General features: G+C 39.8%; 1 protein-coding gene across 1 annotated transcript in view; it reads right to left on the bottom strand.

Moving 5' to 3' along the window:
• The window catches only part of PDE4B (phosphodiesterase 4B), a 669,313-nt gene extending 646,149 nt beyond the window's left edge, over positions 1–23,164 (bottom strand). The window contains exon 1 of the mRNA XM_086390409.1: positions 22,893–23,164. The gene's annotated coding sequence lies outside the window, so the exon portion shown is untranslated. The remainder of the gene's footprint in view (positions 1–22,892) is intronic.
• Positions 23,165–23,745: the final 581 nt, after the last annotated feature.

Genomic DNA, 23,745 nt, shown 5'->3' with positions numbered 1-23,745 from the left:
CTGCTTTTGTTAGGTCCATACCATTTCTGTCCTTTATCGAGCCCATCTTTGCATGAAACGTTCTTTTAGTATCTCTGATTTTCTTGAAGAGATCTCTAGTCTTTCCCATTCTGTTGTTTTCCTCTATTTCTTTGCATTGATTGCTGAAAAAGGCTTTCTTATCTCTTCTTGCTATTCTTTGGAACTCTGCATTCAGATGTTTATATCTTTCCTTTTCTCCTTTGCTTTTCGCTTCTCTTCTCTTCACAGCTATTTGTAAGGCCTCCCTAGACAGCCATTTTGCTTTTTTGCATTTCTTTTCCATGGGGATGGTCTTGATCCCTGTCTCCTGTACAATGTCACGAACCTCATTCCATAGTTCATCAGGCACTCTATCTATCAGATCTAGGCCCTTAAATCTATTTCTCACTTTCACTATATAATCATAAGGGATTTGATTTAGGTCATACCTGAATGGTCTAGTGGTTTTCCCTACTTTCTTCATTTTCAGTCTGAATTTGGCAATAAGGAGTTCATGGTCTGAGCCACAGTCAGCTCCTGGTCTTGTTTTTGCTGACTGTATAGAGCTTCTCCATCTTTGGCTGCAAAGAATATAATCAATCTGATTTCAGTGTTGACCATCTGGTGATGTCCATGTATAGAGTCTTCTCTTGCGTTGTTAGAAGAGAGTGTTTGCTATGACCAATGCATTTTCTTGGCAAAACTCTATTAGTCTTTGCCCTCTTCATTCCTTATTCCAAGGCCAAGTTTGCCTGTTACTCCAGGTGTTCTTGACTTCCTACTTTTGCATTCCAGTCCCCTATAATGAAAAGGACATCTTTTTTGGGTGTTAGTTCTAAAAGGTCTTGTAGGTCTTCATAGAACCATTCAGCTTCAGCTTCTTCAGCATTACTGGTTGGGGCATAGACTTGGATTACTGTGATACTGAATGGTTTGCCATGGAAATGAATAGAGATCATTCTGTCATTTTTGAGATTGCATCCAAGTACTGCATTTCAGACTCTTTTGTTGACCATGATGGCTACTCCATTTCTTCTGAGGGATTCCTGCCCACAGTAGTAGATATAATGGTCATCTGAGTTAAATTCACCCATTCCAGTCCATTTCAGTTCGCTGATTTCTAGAATGTCAACATTCACCCTTGCCATCTCTTGTTTGACCAGTTCCAGTTTGCCTTGATTCATGGACCTGACATTCCAGGTTCCTATGCAATATTGCTCTTTACAGCATCGGACCTTGCTTCTATCACCAGTCACATCCACAGCTGGGTATTCTTTTTGCTTTGGTTCCATCCCTTCATTCTTTCTGGAGTTATTTCTCCACTGATCTCCAGTAGCATATTGGGCACCTACCGACCTGGGGAATTCAACTTTCATTGTCATATCTTTTTGCCTTCTCATGGTGTTCATAGGGTTCTCAAGTGACAAATGGATTCAAGGGATTAGATTTGATAGACTGAGTGCCTGAAGAACCATGGATGGAGGTTTGTGACATTGAACAAGAGGCAGAGATTAAGACCATCCCCAAGAAAAAGAAATGCAAAAAGGTAAAATGGTTGACTGAGGAGGCCTTACATATAGCTGAGAAAATAAGAGAAGCTAAAAGCAAAGGAGAAAAGGAAATATATACCCATCTGAATGCAGAGTTCCAAAGAATAGTAAGGAGAGGTAAGAAAGCCTTCCTCAATGATCAATGCAAAGAAATAAAGGAAAATAAGAGAATGGGAAAGACTAGGGATATCTTCAAGAAAATTAGAGATATCAAGGGAATATTTCATGCAAAGATGGGCAGAATAAAGGACACAAATAGTATAGACTAACAGAAGCAGAAGATATTAAAAAGAGGCAGCAAGAATACACAGAACTATACAAAAAAGATCTTAATAACCCAGATAACCACACTGGTGTGATAACTCACCTAGAGCCAGAAATCCTGGAGTGCAAAGTCAAGTCAGCCTTAGGAAACATCAATATGAACAAAGCTAGCGGAGGTGATGGAATTCCCGTTGAGCTAATACAAATTCTAAAAGATGATGCTATTAAAGTGCTGCACTCAATTTTCCAGCAAATTTGGAAAACTCAGCATTGGCCATAGGACTGGAAAAGATCAGTCTCCATTCCAATCTCAAAGAAAGGCAATGTCAAACAATGTTCAAACTACCGCACAATTGCACTCATCTCACACGCTAGCAAAGTAATGCTCAAAATTCTCAAACACAGACTTCAGTAGTACTTGAACTGTGAACTTCCAGATGTTCAAGCTGCATTTAGAAAAGGCAGAGGAACCAGAGATCAAATTGCAACATCCATTGGATTACTGAAAAAGAGAGAGAGTTCCAGAAAAACATCTACTTTTGCTTTATTGACTATACCAAAGCCTTTGACTGTGGATCACAACAAACTGGAAAATTATTCAAGAGATGGGAATACCAGACCGCCTTACCTGCTTCCTGAGAAATCTGTATGCAGGTCAAGAAGCAACAGTTAGAACTGGACATGGAACAACAGACTGGTTCCAAATTGGGAAAGGAGTACATCAAGGCTGTATATTGTCACCCTGCTTATTTAACTTATATACAGAGTATATCATGCGAAATGCCAGGCTGGATGAAGCACAAGCTGGAATCAAGATTGCTGGGAAAAATATCAGTAACCTCAGGCGCTGATGCAGGTGACACCACCCTTACAGCTGAAAGCGAAGAACTAAAGAGCCTCTTGATGAAAGTGAAAGAGGAGAGTGAAAAAGCTGGCTTAAAACTTAACATTCAAAACACTAAGATCATGGCATCTGGTCCCATCATTTCATGGCAAATAAATGGGGAAATAATGGAAACATTAAGAGAATTTATTTTCTTGGGCTCCAAAATCACTGCAGATGGTGACTGAAGCCAAGAAATGAAAAGATGCTTGCTCCTTGGAAGAAAATCTATGACAAACCTAGACAGCATATTAAAAAGGAGAGACATTACTTTGCCAATGAAGGTCTGTCTAGCAAAAGCTGTGGTTTTTCCAGTAGTCATGTATGGATGTGAGAGTTGGACAATAAAGCTGAGTGCCAAAGAATTGATGCTTTTGAACTGTGGTATTGGAGGAGAATCTTGAGAGTCCCTTGGACTGCATGGAGATCAAACCAGTCCATCCTAAAGGAAATCAGTCCTGGGTGTTCATTGGAAGGACTGATGCTGAAGCTGAAACTCCAATATTTTAGGCATCTGATGCAAAGAACTGACTCATTGGAAAAGACCCTGATGCTGGGAAAGTTTGAAGGCAGGAGGAGAAAGGGACAACAGAGGATGAGATGGTTGGATGGCATCACTGACTCGATGGACATGAGTTTGAGCAAGCTCCAGGAGTTGGTGATGCACAGGGATGCCTGGTGTGCTCCAGTCCATGGCGTTGCAAAGAGTCCAACATGACTGAGCGACTGCACTGAACTGAACTGAACAGCAATCAGTCATAGGCACATGTGTGTCCCCTTCCACCTTAACCTCCCCCTCACCTCCCTCACCAGCCCATCCCTCTAGGTTGTCAGAGAACACCGACTTCAGATGCCCTGCAAGATACATCAAACTCCCAGTGGTTATCTATTTTACATATAGTAATGCATACATTTCAATGTTATTCTTTCAAATCATCCCACCTTCTCCTTCTCACACTGAGCCCAAAATCTTGTTCTTTATGCCTGTGTCTCCTTTGCTGGCCTGCACACAGGATCATCAGTACCACCTTTCTAGGTTTCATATATATATGTGTGTGTGTGTGTGTGTGTGTGAATATATAATGTTTTTCTTTCACTTTCTGACTGACTGCACTCTGTATAATAGGCTCTACGTTCATCCAACTCATTAGAACTGACTCAAATGTGTTCCTTTTTATAGCTGAGTCACATTGTTCTGTGTATACGTACTACAACTTCCTTATCCATTCATCTGCCAATGGACATCTAGATTGCTTCCATGTCCTAGTCTTGACTAAATGGAGTTGACTGTGACTACTGTGGAACCCCCATACTGAGAACAGTAGTGCCTCTCATCAGGTCCCTGAGTGATTGCATGAAACAGAGCAGCACCCCACCCTCCTCACCTGGAAGAGCTCAGTAGTGTTACTTGAGTGAGAAATGTATTTACGCTGCGTTTGAATCATTATTCATTTGTGGACTACTGGTTACTTCTGCCTAAGATTACCCTAACTAATTTATATGGAAAAGAAAGATTCCAAAATGACAACAGTGACCCAATGTTGGAACATCTTGAGGATGCATGTGCCCAAGAAAAATATGAACGTATATGCCGTCAGATTCAACTAAATATATTAAGAAGAGATTTACAATTTAGATGGAGACTTGGAGGGTAAAATAGTGAGAAAGACTTTGAAAACTGAGCAAAATAAAATAATTAAAACAGTCATAAAATATGAGAAAATAAAAACATTTATAAGAAAGGAAATGTAATCATATCACAATATGCCAAAGGATTCAGTTGTGAATGAAAGTTACAGTCAGAGCAATTTAAAAATTAAATTGAGGAAGCAAAGTAGGAGAATGTACATGTATCATCAGTCATATCAGGAAATAACTATATAAAGAAGAAAACTAACAAAATCAAGAAAGAGCATCATGAGCATCTTGTTCTCACAAAATGGAGTCAAACATGATGAAACAGTGAACTATCTGAAGGTGATGTCTCTAGAAACAAAATCAGAGATGGGGAAGGACAATGGGAACCACTGCTTTGAGATAACATGTCAAATTGCTAATAAGCAATTTGATAATTGTTTCAACATTTATTGCATTTTTGAATAAACAAAAAATATAAAATCTGTTTGCTTTAGGGTGAATTATAACTTCTCCAAAAAGGTAACACTATTTATCTCATGTTAATTGGAAGCTCTAATGGGCTGCTTTATATGATACCGATTACTTTAAAAAGATACAACTATTGACACAGTTTGATAGACAAAATATTTTCAAAAGAAGGGAGTCAGGGACGGGGGTCAGGAGTTAAAATGGCTGTGAAACTAACCAGGCCTAATCTTCTCATTTTCTAGATGAGAAAACTGCAACCTTTCCGTGAATCTGCTACCATCGTCAAGAAAAGTAAACGTCAAGCTTTTACAGTGCAGTGGAAGAGGAGCTTTCATTTGGAAAATGAAGCTAGATCTCCAGTGTTGTTTAACAACCACAGTTGCTCATTTTCTACTATAATGTCCTCCACACTTTCTCTTGGGAATTTCATACTAGTTAATTATTGTTGCTGCTATTGCTATTACCACACTGGTTTGAGATGGGGGTACTCTTACTACAGCTGTTGCCAAACTTGGACATTCCCCTGAATTTTCATAAAACAGGTAAGACAATTAAACAAGACTTTCTACAGATGTAGAATAAAGATAGATAAATAGATACATAGAGGTGTGTGTGTGTGTGTGTGTGTGTGCATTCAGTCATGTCCAATTCTTTGCAATCCCATAGACTGTAGCCCACCATGGAATTTTCCAGGCAAAAATACTGGAGTGAGTTGCCAGTTACTACTCCAGTAAGTAAATAGATAAACAGATACACAGATCAAATAATCTGAATAATCTTTACAAAGTAGGACATGCTTTCCTTAACTGGCAAACTTTCAGTTCAGTTCAGTCACTCAGTCAGGTCCGACTCTTTGCAACTCCAGGCTTTCCTGTCCATCACCAACTCTGGGAGCTTGCCGGGGCAGGGGCTCTGGATGCAGCAGACCTGGGTCACATAGCATGTGTCCAAAGCCCTCTTGGAGAAGGTCACCATTAGCTGCACCATAGAGCCGCCAAGCAGACGAACCACAACTGCAGAACAATTATACCAAAGAAATTCCTGCACTGTTAAGAAAGTTCTAGGACCCACAACAGATTTCCCAAGCTGGAGATCTGGCAAAGGGACTGAGAACCCCCTTGGAATTTGATTTTGGAGGGCAGTGGGATTTTATTATAGAATTTACACAAGACTGGGAAAACAGATTCTTGGAGGGCACAATCAAAACCTGTGCACACCAGGACCCAGGAGAAAGGAACAGTGTCCCCACAAGGAACTCAGTCAGACTTGCCTGTGAGTGTCTAGGAGTTTCCAGCACAGGCGTAGGTCGACAGTGGCCTGCTGCAGGGTCAGGGGCACTGAATACAATGGTGTGTCCACAAGTCCTTTTGAAGGAGGTCGCCATTATCTGCATTACCCCTACCACAGTTTGGCCTCAGGTCAAACAACGGGGAGGGAACACAGCCCCACTCATCAACAGAAAATTGGATTAAAGATTTACTGAGCTTGGCCCCACCCATCAGAAGAAAGCCCAGTTCCCCCCACAGTCAGTCTCTCCCATCAGGAAGCTTCCATAAGCCTCTAATCCTTCTCCATCAGAGGGCAGACAGAATGAAAACCACAATCACAGAAAACTAACCAAACTGATCACATGGACCACTGCCTTGTATAACTCAATGAAACTATGAGCCATGCCGCGTGGGGCCACCTAAGACAGACGGGTCATGGTGGAGAATTCTGACAAAATGTGGTCCACTGGAGAAGAGTATGGCAAACAACTTTAGTATTCTTGCCGTAAGAACCCCATGAACAGAATGAAAAGGCAAACTCTGTTCCACTTTAAATCACTGTCTCTTTAGCATATACTACCAATGAGCCCAAACCTAAACATTACCTTCCACAAATCATCCAAGTAAATAGGACAGAAAAAGCAAACTTCCTTCCTCGTACTCATTTCCAGACCAGCTTTCACGCCAGTTTCATGACTGAACACACTTCGCATAAGACTGACATGAAAGGCCCCTTCTTCCCAGTGAAATATGTCTTTTTCCCATGACCTCAATTGGTCAGCCAAGGGGAGATGGATACAACCTAAAGGTGTTTATTCACACAAAGCAATTCAAAAACTTTCCCAGTTACAAAAATAAATTAGGCACAAACCTAAGACAGGAACCCTAGTCCTGGCTCAAAGTTAAGGGTTCTTATCATCACACAATGCAATTCATCCTTAATGGGGATCAGCACATAAAAAGCATTGTGGTTAAGTCAGAAATAAGGAAAAACTTCCTTTCTCAAATCATCTTTCAAAAAAAAAAAATTGTGGGCAAGAGGATGACAAAAACCTTTACAGAGATATTATAAAAATCTTTTTTGAAGATTTTTATGAACCAAGCAGAGCCTCATTATTTTCCAGATAGAACCACTGAAAGTTCCGCTCTAGGTTATAACCAGCATTCACATTTTAATCAGAGTATTCCCATTTATTTAACCATTTAAAAGACCCAAAGGCCTTTTGCTGCTGCTAAGTTGCTTCAGTCGTGTCCGACTCTGTGCGACCCCATAGACGGCAGCCCACCAGGCTCCCCTATCCCTGGGATTCTCCAGGCAAGAACACTGGAGTGGGTTGCCATTTCCTTCTCCAATGCATGAAAGTGAAAAGTGAAAGTGAAGTCATTCAGTCGTGTCCGACTCTTAGCGACCCCATGGACTACAGCCTACCAGGCTCCTCCACCCATGGGATTTTCCAGGCAAGAGTACTGGAGTGGGGTGCACCTAGACAAAACCTATTACTATATTGCATTATTTAATAAATCCCTCTTTTTAAACTCTTTCTATACATTCTCTTCCCCTCACAATGAAGCTTACCTTTGATATTTCAATGCAAGAATGTAAGAGTGTGTTGCTATGTTGCTCTTCTTTGAAAAAAACAGACACTGAGGACCACATTCAGAATTTTTGGTTATGATATTCACTTTTGGAAATGCTCACCCATTATCTTATTTACACGTTACTGATACTATTAACAGAATTTATGTAACATCTTTGTGCAAAGGAAAAAATGCACTTCACATCCATTATTCCATTTATCTTTGTACCATTCCTCTGAAGTGTGGTGAGTATAGTTGCCTCACCCTATTTTAATGGAAAAAAACTTAACCAGAAAAGATCCATTATACTTGATGTGGATAAACAGCTTCTATGAAGAGTATCTACATCAATTGAAGAATAAACCCTCAATTACAGGATATCTCTGTCAATATCCTGAATGAGAACAGCAAGGTATAAATACTGCAATTCTGCCAATTTTATTCATTTTAAAATAAATGCCCGTTCTTGGATATTTTTCATATATGTCATTAAACCTTTTGGGACAACAAAATAGCCCTAAATATATAAATGCAAATCTAAACAAAAAATAAAGAACAGTATTTCATTAATGAATAGAATTATATACATTCTCTATATAATATTGTAAGTATATATTACAGTATATAATAGTATAACTATACTATTATATATTGTCACTGATATCTCAGAATTGCATACTTACAGATGTCATTACAGAAGGAAATTATAACCTTTTCTGCCCACAATTAGCTTAATCCTAATGACTATTAATATACACTTTGAGTTTTACATGTCAGTCGGCCATTCTTGACACAAAGTGACAACTGATAACAAACTTCAAAAGACTGAATCTTCTAGGACTTTAAGGTAAGTAATAATTAATAACTATTTTTAAGCTATAATATTTTAAGAAATCACCAGGCTATACATTATTGATATAACACAATGAATATTATTTTTAAAGCTGAAAAATATTCTTCATGTGCAATGACAGTGATGGTTGCCTACCCAATATCCATTCTCCCCCTCTTTTTTAATAATAAAGGGATCCTAGCATTTGGGGAGGTACTGATCTTCCCAGATTAAAAATTTTTTTTTAATTTTAAGCCTTCTAGTTCTCAGACTTCCCTGCCATTAGAGATGGCCACTGACATAGTTCTGGTCAATAAGACATTAGTGGAAGTCTATCAAATGCATCTTCCTGGGTGCTATCATTTTCCTTATTAAAAAGACTATGGATTTTCCTGGTGGTCCAAGGGTTAAGACTCCATGCCCCCAGTGCAGAGGCACAGTATCATTTCTGGCCAGAGAACTAAGATCTCACATGTTACAGGGTGGAATAAATAATTTAATAAAAGGACTATCACCTGATGCACGCCTTGTCTTTTTGTCCAGCCCTTCTTCCTGTCTTTAGTACAGCAGCTACTCTGTAGGCTCACTAACTGTCTTTTCACCAAAAGAAGGAAAACCATATGTTAATGATGGTAGAGTTAAAAGCAAGGAGCCTGAATTCTTGGTAACTTCAAGGATGGTGCAGTTGCTCCAGCTTTATACTATCTCCCTCCAGATATCTCATGGCATACAAAAAATAAACTCCTTATGTGCGGTTGACAAGGGGGAAAGATGGAGGGGAGGGATGAATTGGGAGGTTGGGATTGGCATATGCACACTACTATATGCAAAATAGATAATCAACAAGGATCTACTGTATAGCACAGGGAACTATACTTAATACTTTGTAATAACCTATGTGGCAAAAGAATCTGAAAAAGAATACACATATGAATATCATAACTAAATCACTTTCAGTTCAGTTCAGTCGCTCAGTCGTGTCCGACTCTTTGCTACCCCATGAATCACAGCACGCCAGGCCTCCCTGTCCATCACCAACTCCAGGAGTTCACTCAAACTTATGTCCATCGAGTTGGTGATGCCATCCAGCCATCTCACCCTCTGTTGTCCCCTTCTCCTCCTGCCCCCAATCCCTCCCAGCATCAGAGTCTTTTCCAATGAGTCAACTCTTCGCATGAGGTGGCCAAAGTACTGGAGTTTCAGCTTTAGCATCATTCCTTCCAAAGAACACCCAGGGCTGATCTCCTTTAGAATGGACTGGTTGGATCTCCTTGCAGTCCAAGGGACTCTCAAGAGCCTTCTCCAACACCACAGTTCAAAAGCATCAATTCTTCAGTGCTCAGCCTTCTTCACAGTCCAACTCTCACATCCATACATGACCACTGGAAAAACCATAGCCTTGACTAGACGGACCTTTGCTGTACACTAACAACTATCACAACATTGTGAATCGACTATACCCCAATATAAAATAAAACATTTTTTAATTTAAAACACAAATAAACTCCTTATTTGTAGTACTACATTTCACTTTTTACTCTTGAATGAATACAACCTTGATAAAATAACACATGTATTTCAATTGAATTCTTCTTTTCTTTCATCATATGACATAATGAAAAATTAATCCCCTACACTTAAGAAAGGCAAATTCAAATGAAGGGTGGACAGATGCTATGTCACACAAAAATTATCTTGCATCTTTTATATACACTTACTGTGAATGGCTATCCTTCTCTAACCTCTAAAGTCCAGCTTGAAAATATTTCTCAGTCATGTGAAAGTGTGAAGTCAGAAGAAAATAAACCTAGACTAAAGAGGGTAACCAACTCTGCTATACATTTTTGCCTATAAATCCAAATGAGGAAAAAAATTTTTAAGACTCATTGGTATTCTCCAGCTGTATCCTCATCTTAGTGAAGATTATAGATAAGTAGGAGGTGTGACTCACAGAAATAGTTTTCCTCACATAAATTTTACCCATTGAATAAAATCTGAAATATTCTCTGAGCAAGACAAAATAGAGACTCTTTGAGTCTTATGCTATTCCTCATGCTCTCAACAGTAAAATAAAAATTTTACAGATTATCCAAATTTTCACACCCAAACTTCCTCAGAATAAGGATATTTATACCATATACTAGTCTAAATGTTGCAGGCCGAGATCAGTAATTACAAAGATCTACAAACACTCATTTTATCCTTCAAAAATGTAAGACCAAATTCATGACGATCAGTTTACATATTCAGTTGGGAATCTATTTGGCTGGGAGTGACAGGAAACCTAATAAATAGTGGAAGAAATAGGAGGTTTTTTTTTTCTTCTTCTTCTCATGGAATAATAAGAGTGAAGGTAGGCAGTGCAAAGATGATAAATCTACTTTAAGATGTCATCAAAACTCCAAGCTACTTCCTCCTTTTTGCTTCATCATCCTAAGTGAGTGGTTTTATTCCTCATGCTAGCAAGATAGCCGCTCACCTCAAAGCAAAAAGGTCGTAAGGGTCAAGGGCAAGAGCCTTCTCCTTGAGAAACTTTGCCTTTTCAAAGCTGTACCTGATCCCCAGACATCTCCATCTAATCGTTGTAATGTGGGCCAATCCTAGCTTCATGGGAGACTGGAAAGTTGAATGATTTCCTTTCCAACGTGTACAACAGATAAAAGAGAAAGATGATGAATGGATGCTTCATGAGCAATCTACAATATCACATCTCCAGGCCAATCAGATTTAGAGCCATGCACATTAATATCATCACTATTGTCATTTTCAACATCAGCATTAAAGTATTTGTTCTGCAAATTGTGGTGTATTATTTCCATATAATTGAGTAGTCCTCATTCAACCATGACCTCTCTAATCATTGCAAATTTCGGACCAAGTCTAGGTATTACAATAAGTTCAAACTAAAAAAAATTTGTTCCCTGGAGTGAATAACACGGCAGTCCCTCAGTTTGGGGAAGAGGGGTGAATTGGTTTCAGGACTCCCACAGACACGAAAATCATCTGTGAATGATCAAGTCCTTCATATATAATGGCATGCTGCTGCTGCTAAGTCGCTTCAGTCGTGTCCAATTCTGTGCGACCCCATAGACGGCAGCCCACCAGGCTCCCCTATCCCTGAGATTCTCTAGGCAAGAATACTGGAGTGGGTTGCCATTTCCTTCTCCAATGCATGAAAGTGAAAAATCAAAGTGAAGTCACTCAGTCGTGTCCAACTCTTCGCAACCCCATGGACTGCAGCCTACCAGGCTCCTCCGTTCATGGGATTTTCCAGGCAAGAGTACTGGAGTGGGGTGCCATTGCCTTCTCCAATATAATGGCATAGTACAGTGACATTTCATTATCCATAGACTCCACATCCATGTAGTGGGTCAGCTCTCATTCAACCACAGTTGGTTAAATCCATGGATGCAGAACCCACAGATACTGACTATACTTAATTGCACAGACTTATCCAAAAATTCCCCTAATGCTGTATCAAATAATACTCCCTAAAGTTTCACTAAATTATAATGCTGAAAAGAATCTTAGAAATTATTATCATAATTCAAAGTCTTAATTATGCCCTGAGGCTTACACAGGGATGTCATATACCCACTTAGTGACACAGCAGAACAGGAACTCAGGGCTTCTGATTCCCAGTTCTCACTTATTTAGTTATTTAAAAAGCAACCCTTATAACAAAACTCCTTTAAAAGATGTACACAGATGTAGAGAACAAACGTATGGATACCAAGAGGAAAGGGGGATGGTGATAGGATGAATTAAGAGATTGGGACTGACATATATACGCTATTAAACTAATGACAACCTACTGTGTAGCACAGGGAACTCTATACTCACTGCTCGGTGGTAACCTAAATAGGAAGGAAATCCAAAAGAGGGGATATATGTATATGTATAGCCAATTTACTTTGCTGTAAAATAAAAACTAACGCAACAATGTAAAGCAACTATACGCAAACAAAATTTTTTTAATAAATAAATAAAAGAGATAAAAGCACTAGGGGAAAAATCTGTTATTCTGTTTTTTGTTTTTCTACAACTCTCCATTTTTCTGTATTGAGTTTTTCACCTAGTATATATCATGGCACTTCAAGTCATTTCAGGGTTTTATTTCTCATCCATGGAGTTGCACCAGTTACAGAGAAGTATAGAGTAGCTTCCTTTAAACATATATAGGTAGCTTCCTAGAAGTAATTATAACTATTCTAATAAATACTGTTCTCACTTCCTTATCTCTGAATTTAGAGACATTTGTCATTCTATGCTCTTAAATTATTATGATGCATAATATAAGAAAACCATGGATGTCGTTTTCTTCTTACTCTCAAAAAGTCCCCAGTCAATACCTCAAATGCCACTCTATGCTGTCTTCTTTGAGCCCATAACATGTGATATGGGTAAAAGTAGGTTTAAATGACCACCAGAGCAGCCTTACTAGAGGAAAGGAAAATATCTCCAAGGGCAATGTTTCTCCATACAGTGAGAGAGTGAAAGAAGACAGAAGCAGAGAAAGAGTCTTTCCAAGGAATCATAAGATCTCTGCATGTGTGTGGTGGGGGGAGGTGGGAGTGGTGTTGCAGGCTGAGTTGCCTGTTTTTATCTCCAACAGTCTGTTTTAACATCTGCTGGTCCTGCTATATCCTTCTCACCTACTGACTCTCTAGAACCTTCAGGAAGAAAAATTCCTCAGCACAAGAATGCACTGTGCCACAACCCACAAGCCTTTAAAGGGGAGCCTGTCTACAATATGAAGCATTCAAGTCACCTGTCCCAGGAAAGACCATCCGCAGATATCACTCAGTACAAACAACACAAAAACAGAATCTAGGCATCTTTCTTAGGACTTCATAAACCTCCAAGATTATACACAAATTTTGGGTTTATGTTAATTTTGCTAGATAATTGGTCCATATGTTCATCAGATTTTCAAACATACTTATTTTTTAAAGATATCATCATGCCATCCCAACTTATGAAAGTATTATTTTCTCTTTAGAAAAAAGTGCTGAAAAACCATGCCTCAATATAAAATGTTGTCTTCTCAAAATAAAGCGATTCTGGTTTCTTAAAGAAAATATAAAATTAAGAAATACTAAGAACTTATAATAAACAAGCCTTGCCATTATTGAATTAAAGGAATTTAAGCTCCCTATGGCCTTTCAAGGTATCAGTTTTCTTAACTATAGAACAATAAGATTGAAATAGGTGATCTCTAAGCTCGCTTTCAGTGTAGAAAGGTTGTAATTCTATGAGTCAGCACTGTGGTATAAACCAGGACAGTCAAAAACAGAATCCTGTTATCTTTTCCTTAATCTGAACAAAATGTCAGCAAGTTGCTCATGCAAATAACATCATTTATTTTCTCTACTGCTTAAAGTCCATCTAATATAGGATCTTTTTAGCATTTCCTAGAGATGGCAACAGATAATAAGTATTGATATTTTTCAAATGCTTTCAGACAACTTAGAGAAAAAGATTCAGTACAGAAAATACATACATAGATTTTTGCTTAGTTCACTGGCAGGATGTGACATAACATTTAACTATCCAATTATAGCAATATTAAGTAAATTAAACAACATATAAAATATGTACTGATTTTTTAAACTGGTTAAACTGAAACAAATGTGAATTCCTGGAAAACACAATTGAAACCAGTATTTTCAACTACATTAACAGAAAACATGGCTGAGGAGTTAGAGTGCTTTTAAAAAGCATATGCTTCTGGTGCAGGCAAGATGGCGCACACATCCCTCCTCTTCACTCAATGTAACTATGAATATTGAAAATAAGGAAACAGGCAAACAGAGGAGTGCTCAGAACAGTGAAAAGGAGATGGATTAGTTAGTGGCCCTGGACTAGAGGAACAACAGAGCAGAAGGCGCCTTAGGACTCCCTACCCAATAGCAGGTTATGTGGGCCCTGAGTCTCCAACCCACCCCCGCAGCCCCACTATCTAGCCGTAGGTGATATAGGTAGGCTTACATTCCTCCCTCTCATCTAACTGGGGTCCAGCCAGCAACACCAGATGGCCTCACCACACTGGCAGGGGGAATCCTGCCACAACCAGCTCCAGGCCCAGCAGTGCTTCTTATCCCTGAAGGCTAAAAAGTCCGTTCTCTCACCTACAAGCATCAGCAGGACTGGCCTGGGCAGATCCCTTCTGGCCCCTTGCAGGGACATCAGCAGGGCTCACTGGGAGCTCCAGAAACACCAGACAAGTCAGGCAATCTGAAATAGCACTACAAAGCCTCTGGAAATTAAACTGTCATTGGAACTACAGCCCACAAAAGTAATTCAGGACTTGTGTCCTAAATCTAAACAGGGTGACTGTCTGTTAAAGTATAAGATTTCAGTAGGACCCAGAACCTCTTGATATTGTAGCCAAAATACCAAGGATACAATCACAACTTAAATGAGAAAAAAAAAAAATAGACTAAAACCAACACCAAAATGAATCATATGTTAGAATTATTTAGTAAGAATTTTAGAGCATCCATTATAAAAGTGCTTCAACAAGCAAATTCTCTGGGGAAAAAAAGGAAAATTTCAACAAAGACACATAAGTGCTAGAAAGAACCAAATGGCAATCACAGAGCTAAAAAATACAAGAAATGAAATAAAACAATCATTGGATGGGCTCAGTAGTGGAGATGATAGAGGGTAGAATCAGTGCACTTGAGACTAGATCAATATAATGTATCCAAACTGAATAACAGAGAGAAACTAGGAACCCCTCCAAAAAAAAAAGAGAAGAAGATGACAAACAGAGCCTCAGGGTTCTGTGGGACAGTGACAAATGATCCAATGTTCATATCATCACATCCCAGAAGGACACGAGAAAGATAGGAGAGTTGCAGTGTACTTGAAGAAATAATGCTAGGAAAAACTTGGTACAAGACACAAACCTATGGATATAAGAGCAAATCTTAAATGGAATAAACCCAAAGAAATCCACACCAAGACACATCACCACTAAGCTTCTAAAAAACTGAAGACAAGGAAAGTATCTTAAACCAGCCTGAGAGAAATGGCACATTGCCTTTAGCAGACCATCAATTCAAATGACAACAATTTTCTCATCACAAACCATAGAGGCCTGAAGGTAGTGGCGTATTTTTCAAGTGCTTAAAGAAAAGAACTGTCAACCACAGATTCTTTCCCAACATGAACTGCTTAATTCATATTCAGTAAGTGAAATAAAAAACTGTAACACTGTCCTACGTTCAAAACAACAGCACTTATAAAAGAAGGAAAAGGAAAGAGATCCAAACAAAAACAGTAATAGCCAGAGCAACCACTGAGAAAACCAAACAAAGAGATACACTCACAAACACTACAAACAAATCAAAATGGAATCTTATAAAATGTTCAAGTAACTCACAGAAAGGTGAGAAAAGGGAAATAAAGGAATAAGAAAAAGAGAAAACAAACAGAAAACATATTAAATAAAATCTCAGACAAACATAACACAGAGAAATTGGATTATTCATACATTGCTGGTGGGCATGGAAAGATAACAGCTTCTCTGGAAAACAATTTCTTATAAAACTAAATGTGTAACTACATAGGACCCAACAATCACACCCTGGGCATTTTTGATCCCAGAGAAGTGAACATTTACACCCACACAAACACCTGTCCATACACGTGCATACCAGATTTAATCATAATGCTGAAAACTGGAAACAACTCAAATGTCCTTCAGTGCCTAAACAAGCTGTGGTATGCCCATACCACAAAATACCACTCAGCAATAAAAAAGGAATAAACCACTGACATGTACAAAATCTTGAAATACTCTGGGGATTATGGTGGTGACTGGAGAACAAAAGCAACCTCAAAGTTTATATAATCTATGATCCCATTTATGTAACAGTTTGGAAATACACAAATCTGTAGAGATAAAGAGCAGATTAGTGATTGTCAGAGGTTAGGAATGGGGCAGTGAGTGTGAGGGAGGAGGGTGCAGTTATAAAAAGGGCAGCAAAAGGACTCCTTGTGGTGTTGGAACTATTCTATATCGTGACTGTGGTGAATATACAAACCTACCCATGTGCTAAAATTGCATAGAACTAAATGAATGAGGGGGCTTTCCTGGTAGCTCAGCTGATAAAGAATCCGCCTGCAATGCAGGAGACCCTGGTTTGATTCCTGGGTCAGGAAGATTCCCTGGAGTAGGGATAGGTTGCCCATTCCAGTATTCTTGGGCTTCCCTGGTAGCTCATACGGTAAAGAATCTGCCTGCAATGCAGGAAACTTGGGTTCTATTCCTGGGTTGGGAAAATCCCCTGGAGGAGGGCATGGCAACCCACTCCAGTATTCTTGCCTAGAAAATGCCCATGACCAGAGGAGCCTGGTGGGTTACAGTCCATTGGGTCACAAACAGTTGGACATGACTGAGTGACTAAACCCAGCACAGCAAATGCATGAGATGGCTGGATGGCATCACTGATGCAATGGATATGAACTTGGGAAACTCTGGGAGACGATGAGCAACAGGGAAGCCTGGCATGCTGCAGTCCATAGGGCACAAAGAGTCAGACATAACTAGGTCACTGAACAAAAACACACACATACAAACAAGCATAAAACTGCTAAATTTGAATAAAAGCTGTGGATTCTGTCAATGTCAGGTTCCTGGTTATAATACTGTATTATAGTTATGCAAGATATTACTCTTGGGGAACACTGAAGGGTACACAGGATCTCTCTGTACTATTTCTCAAACTGCATGTACATCTATAATTATCTCAAAATAAAATTCTAATAAAAAATATTGGGTGAAAGTTGTGGGGAAGCTAGTTTTCACATAGTCTGATACTTTGAGACTATAATATATACAGAGTATATATTATTTTCAAAGGAAAAAAAAAGGAATAATTTTATAGGTACCATCTTTCAAGTGATCTGACTTAGTCACATGTAACAGGACAAACAGACTCTCCTGCTGTGATGCAACAGGAAGTACACATCACAGATGTAGGAGTATTCTTGCTAAAAGTGTTTACCCTGAACCTAATTGAGTGAGTAAGCCATTAGACAAATCCATACTCAGAGACACTCTTATAAGACAGTTTCCCTGGACTCAACACAAACGTTGATGTCACCAAAATAAGTAGACTAGCATAATTAAACTTTTTAAAATAATTTGAGGATATTGTGGGGGAGGGGGAGAAAGTAACTGAAAAGGATTGATTCTCACAGTGTATATAGTCACAGAAAGACACCTTATGCCACTAGCATGGCAGACTGACTTCATATGAACCAAACTCCTTTCTGCTATAAACACATACATACTTAGATTTTTAAAAGACCAGGAAAATTAAATAGGTTAAATAGTTAAGTTTGAAGAGAAAAAGGTAATCTGTAGCTGTTAGTAAGAAAGGAAACAGATACAGGACTAGCAGGCACATAAACTGGTAATACAGCAACCCAAAGTGACACAGAACTTAGACGCAGGCATGAATGCCTACAGGCTGAAGATGTCACCTGTGTTCAGGGACAATAAATTTTATTTGGGGCCCATGGAAAGAAGGAACTGAGACCTCTGCCTAAAGAACCCCAAGACAGTTAACCTTTCAGTTTAATAAGAAATAGAAGTTTGTCCTGGAAGCAGCAAGAAAGTTTATCTCTTCCTGGAGCTCTGCGTGTGCTCAGTTGTTCAGTTCTATCCGACTTTTTGCAATCCCATGCACTATAGTACACTATGCTCCTCTGTCCATGGGATTTTCCAGGCAAGAATACTGGAATGGGTTGCTATTTCCTACTCCAGGGGATCTTCCTGACCCATGGATCGAACCCACCTCTTGCATCTCCTGCATTGCCAGGTGGATTCTTTACCACTAGTGTCACCTGGGAAGCCCTTGGGGCTCTGCACAGAAGGGGGAAAAAAGGATTCTTTGAATTAACCACCTCCCCCACACACAGTTTGAATTTACATCATCTGCATGATATAGGAATCTCAAGCCAGGAAATTAATGTAAAAGCTGATTATACAAATGTTAACTAGACATAACATGGTGATCATTTCACAATATATACAAATATCAAATCATTATGTTGTACACCTGAAACTAATAAAATGTCAATTATAACTTAATTTTTTTTTTAATCTGATTGATCCCAGACCAGCAAATTTCCCAGGCTAATCTACAGAAGCAAACACAGAACCACTCTACAGGGAAACTTCCAAAAACTAGAAAAAATATGACTACCAGAGGGAAAAACCAAAAGCAGAAACCCAGCTGAAGATAATCCAAATAACAAACCTCATGAGGAAAGGATCCCCCTTTAAGTGGATGTATAGTTCTGGAAGAACCAGCAGACCCAATTGGGAAAACTAACTCCCAGAAGAATTTCAAGTAAGAAAACAACCTGAGACTTATTATAAAATAAGTACACTATAATTAATATGGGTAGAGTTCATAATAAAAAGAAAACTTCAGAAAAAAACAGAAAAATGTGAAAAAGGCATCAAAGAGTACTCCTAGAAATAAAAAAATTAGTCATAGCTCAACGGAAATTAAAACAATAAATATCAAGGAATAATAGTTATGAATAATTACCCAAATGCTTTTTTTTAAAAAAAAAACTTTCCTAATTGAAAATAATACAGAGGTAATAGACATGAGAGATAAAACAAGAAGGTCCAAAATATATATAAGAATCCTAGTGGAAAGAATAGAGGAAAAAAAAAGATAATTTATGATGAAATACACTGTGGATTTTTAATAATTCAAGAAACACAAGAGTCATCTGACTAAAGACAAGAAATTCCAAGAAGAAACAGTAAATTTTACCCATACTTGGGCATACCACAGTAAAACTGCAGAACGCCAAAGGCAGAGTAATCTCTTTTTTTTTTATTAAAGTCAGTTGATTTACAATGTTGTGTCAGTTTCAGATGCACAGCAAAGTGATTTGGTTATATTTATATATACTTGTTCATATTCCTTCCCATTATAGGTTATCACAAGATATTAAATATAATTCCCTGTGATATACAGTATGTCCTTGTCGCTTATCTATTTTACATACAGTAGTGTGTATCTGTTAATCTCAAAATTCTAATTTATAGAGTGATCTTAAAGCAATGAAGAAACTTCTAATGATCAACAAGAGAGACAGTATCTCCAAAATTATGAAAAAAGTAATTGTCAACATAGAATTCTGCTCTAGTATTCAAGTGTTAAGTTCAAATACAGTTTCAAACAAACAACAATAAAAAGATGAAGAGAGTTTTATCATCTACATATGCTTACCAAATAGATACACACTTCTATAAGGAGGAATTTGAATCCAGAAGGAAGAAGGATGCAAGAAGCAACAGTGAACACAGAAAATATGGGTAAATAAAATAAGCATTGATCTTAAAATTTTTTTAAAGAAAAATTATATAAAAATGACAAAATGGCTGCAAAAAATATGGCACAACTATATCACTAAATGATATTATGAAATATGGCATATGATCAAAATTATAACATTATAAGACTCTCTTATTATCCAAGAGAAGAGTAGATATTTTGATTAATATCATTTACTAAGACAAAACATGAATGTTAGAAACATAAAAAAAGTATAGAAATGTATATAGTACTCAAATCAGTAGACTGAAAAGAGACTAAAGAAACTGTAAATCCACTAACAGGAAAGAATGGTAAAACAAGGAGGGACAGAAGAGGAACAGGCCCATAGAAATGTCCTCCAATGAGAAGTGACGCTCTATTTTCAAAGATAAAAGATTAAAACTGGCAAAATGAACATGCAGGGAGGAAGTGTTGCTACAGGATGGCTTCCCAGGGAAGCCGGCTTCAAGATGAAGTTGAACATGCAATTTTATTAAGGACTGCCTTGCTATGAACATCTGAGAATGGAGAAGGAAGCAGAATCAGCCAAGAGAGATTTGGTACTGCAATGCGAGTCCCACGGGTGGTTCCAGAGCCAGAATGATCCTTCAGAGTGATTGGGAGTTGGGTTGATATGGTCAGGCCTTTATACTCCCACATGGATCAGTCACTGGATGTGAGCTGCCCTGGGAAGTGGTGCCACCCTGGACCCAAATGGGCAATCCTCAAAGAGACTGACACTTGAAAACCATCTGCTGATAGCACTCCCAGGGCTGGGGCAACATGCTCTTCCTTGAAGGGGGACTTGGCACATCATAGTGTCTGCCATACTACCACAAGGTGACTGCAAAAAAACAGTGCTCAAGGAAACACATGTGTCCTGTGATCAACATCCCCACACCTTCTCCAAATCTGCTACTATAATTTTCTTAGAGCAATGAAGTGTTATGCCATAATAATAAAAGATCATTCAAATTACTAACCCCCCAAATCTTTCTAACTCGAGACTACATCATATACTTCTTGCTTCCAAATTAAAGTAAATCAAATAAGATATCAAAAGCAACCTGGGACTTTTTATTCCTTCACAATGTTAAAGCTTCAGTTTGTAACCCAAAATGAAAATATCTTTTCTGTGTCTAATATTTTGATCAAACACAAGCCCTTACTTGGGTTATAGTATTATTAGTAGTAGTACTATATTATTAGTACTATAATATTAGTACTAATATTATTATTACAGTATTATTACCAAATATCTTATACCTCATTTCAAAACCAGGTCTAGTCATAAGAAACAAGCATGCACAAGTGGCTACCCTCTAGAGAAATTCAATATAACTTATCTTTGTAAAATATATCAAGTCAGAAATATAAAAGGAAAATGGGCTAAGAAGAAAAACGTGAGTAGACATATTGCAAACTTGATTACCTCACAATTGTAATGAGAAATATAGAGAGATGATAGATATACAGATAGATAGCCTCAAATGCATCAATCATACCATCTCAACAGTGTTAGTAAAGTCTAACAACTTTACTTATTTTGTGTAATTGGGATTCTGTTGTTGAAAAAGAACAGAAACAGCCAAATATGCCAAGTCCAACTAATGGTTTGAAGAGGTGAACACACTATTGTGATGCTAAAGACACATGTTGACATTAAGAGGATTCCTCTCTTGGGAGATCATAAGATAAATGATGTACCCTTAGAGGGAAGTACAGCTGAATTTCCTTTCACCCGAAGTGAAATCATTTACCTTACGAATTTCACGTCAAAGTCACGCATAGATAACTTCCAGACCCCTCCCTACATCTCAGGTCTAGGTAAAAACACTTTGAAGTTCTCAGATTCTTTTTATTTTTATGAACATTATTTGCATAACAATCAGCTTTTAGTAAAAGGAAGATGGGGAGGGTGGATGGTCCACTAAAAAAAAAAAAAAACAGTATCTGTACTTCTTCAAAAATAATGCAACATATCTTTTATTCTTACACTGTAGCTCAGAGCTTTCAAGTAACCAGAAACCCCTGAATTTAAAAAGATGAATTTGATTCAAAGAACAGTTGTATCTCAGATTAAAGACATAAAATGCACAGACTTATCATTTCTGTTTAGTAACATGATATACATGTGATATAAACTTAATGTAAATGTAATATAACTTTAGGCAAGAGTCCCAAAGTATTTCTTTACATTTAACCCAGGCAAGTGTGTATATTACATATTATACTATATGTAATTTAGTATATGTTATTTATATACACATATTCGCCTTTAAAATGAGCCACACTGTAGTTAAGAGCTATTCCTCTGTGCTCTCTTCTTTATACTTGCTTTAAAGCTATTGACTGTAACAGGTTCAGATTATTTTGAAAGACAGCATTTGGAAGGGGTGGGGGTGGTCTGTGAAAAAGAGAAAGAAGGAAGCAAAACAGGAAGATGTAAAGGAGGGAAGGCAGGAAGGAAGGGGGGCAAAAACCCTACAGACACATAAACACGCACACACTCCTAGGTTAGAAACGGCCAGGCCCTAAACACAATCCAGCACCCCTCCCCAAAGAGGAGCCTCCTAAAAGTTCCGAGCGGAGCTTTCGTGAAGCCGTGGCCTGACTGCATCCACTTGGTGCCCCAACCACCGGGCCGGCAGAACCATCCTGAGGCCGCAGCCCTGGAAACTCTCGGGTACTTCAAGCTCCCCTCCCGTGCCCGCTGTCAATCACAGGGCACCGCGCGCCAATTCATCGCCCACTTCTGAGGGAATCCTTCTGCCTCTCTCCATCCTCCCTTGGCTCTCTCCTTCCCGGGGGCTTGCCAAGGAGTCTAGGGCCGCAGGCAGAGGCAGAGAAGGAGCGAGCGAAGAGTAAGGGCCGGTTGGCGGATTTCCTACCAGCGATAGGAACGTAACGGTCAAGTCGACCATCCTCGCGCCGCCGCGTTTCCCCCGCGCTCCCTATCAACCCCACGGGACCCACACTCTCCATTTCAGCTTCGCTGTGTGACGAAGTAAGAGAAGGAGGGGAATAAACCCGCAGCCTCCGCGCGTTCCTTACCTCAGGCTACCCTGGCGGAAGCTGCCCTCGTCCTGTCCGGGGCGCCGCGGGTGCACCACCGCAGCCGCAGCGCTCTGGACGCCTGCGCTCCGGCCGCAGCTTCGCCGGGCGCAGCTCTTCCGTGCGAGGCAAGCGTGCCTCCCGCGCTGCCCTGCACGGGGCACGAGAGGCGGTGAGGAGACGCTGGCGCGCCGCTCGCGTGCAGCCCTGCCGGCCACCGGGCGACCGCATTCGCCGAAGCGGGGCTGGCGGCCGGGGAGAGGGGCGCACGAGCCGGGGGCGGTTGCGGAGCGCGCGCGGACCAGCTGGCGTGGAGGACCCCGCCGGGGTGGCACGGGCGGCCGCGATGAGCCCAGGAGCTCCTCTCTTCTCCTCTGGCCCCCTGAATCCCTCCTCTGTCCCCCCACTACCCCCCTCCTCCAAAGAGACAGCTCGCCGGCGGCACTTGGTCTGCCGCGCTGCGCTCTTCAGCCCGGCGCGGGGAATAACAATTGGATCGTATTGCACGGACTGTATTCTAGTGTAGTAGCTTGTAACTGCTGAGGCCACCACCTGTCACACGGTCCCCAGCGGGCTGGCCTCTCCCGGATTCCCCACCCCGCTTGTTTTGCTTCCCTACCTACCTCGCCGACCGGCCGCAGTACTCCGCCGGCACGAGACCAAGGGAGTTTTGCAAAATAACCCTCACTCTTTGCCAGGAGCTCACGGCATCTCCCTTCCCATCCGGGCTGAAGGATCACGCACAGTCCCTGCGTGCCTAGCCAAAGCCGGATGCCGAAAATCCTGGTTTGAACCCCACACTCACCGCCCCCCCCCCCGCCCCCATTCATAATCCCAGCGGCCGTCTGCCACT

Source organism: Bos grunniens, chromosome 3 (genome assembly GCF_055505025.1).
Source record: "Bos grunniens cultivar Pamir isolate PY7600 chromosome 3, Bosgru_T2T1.0, whole genome shotgun sequence".
Classification (NCBI taxonomy): domain Eukaryota; kingdom Metazoa; phylum Chordata; class Mammalia; order Artiodactyla; family Bovidae; genus Bos; species Bos grunniens.
Note: the sequence above shows the minus strand (reverse complement) of the source record. Positions and strands in the feature narration are given on the sequence as shown.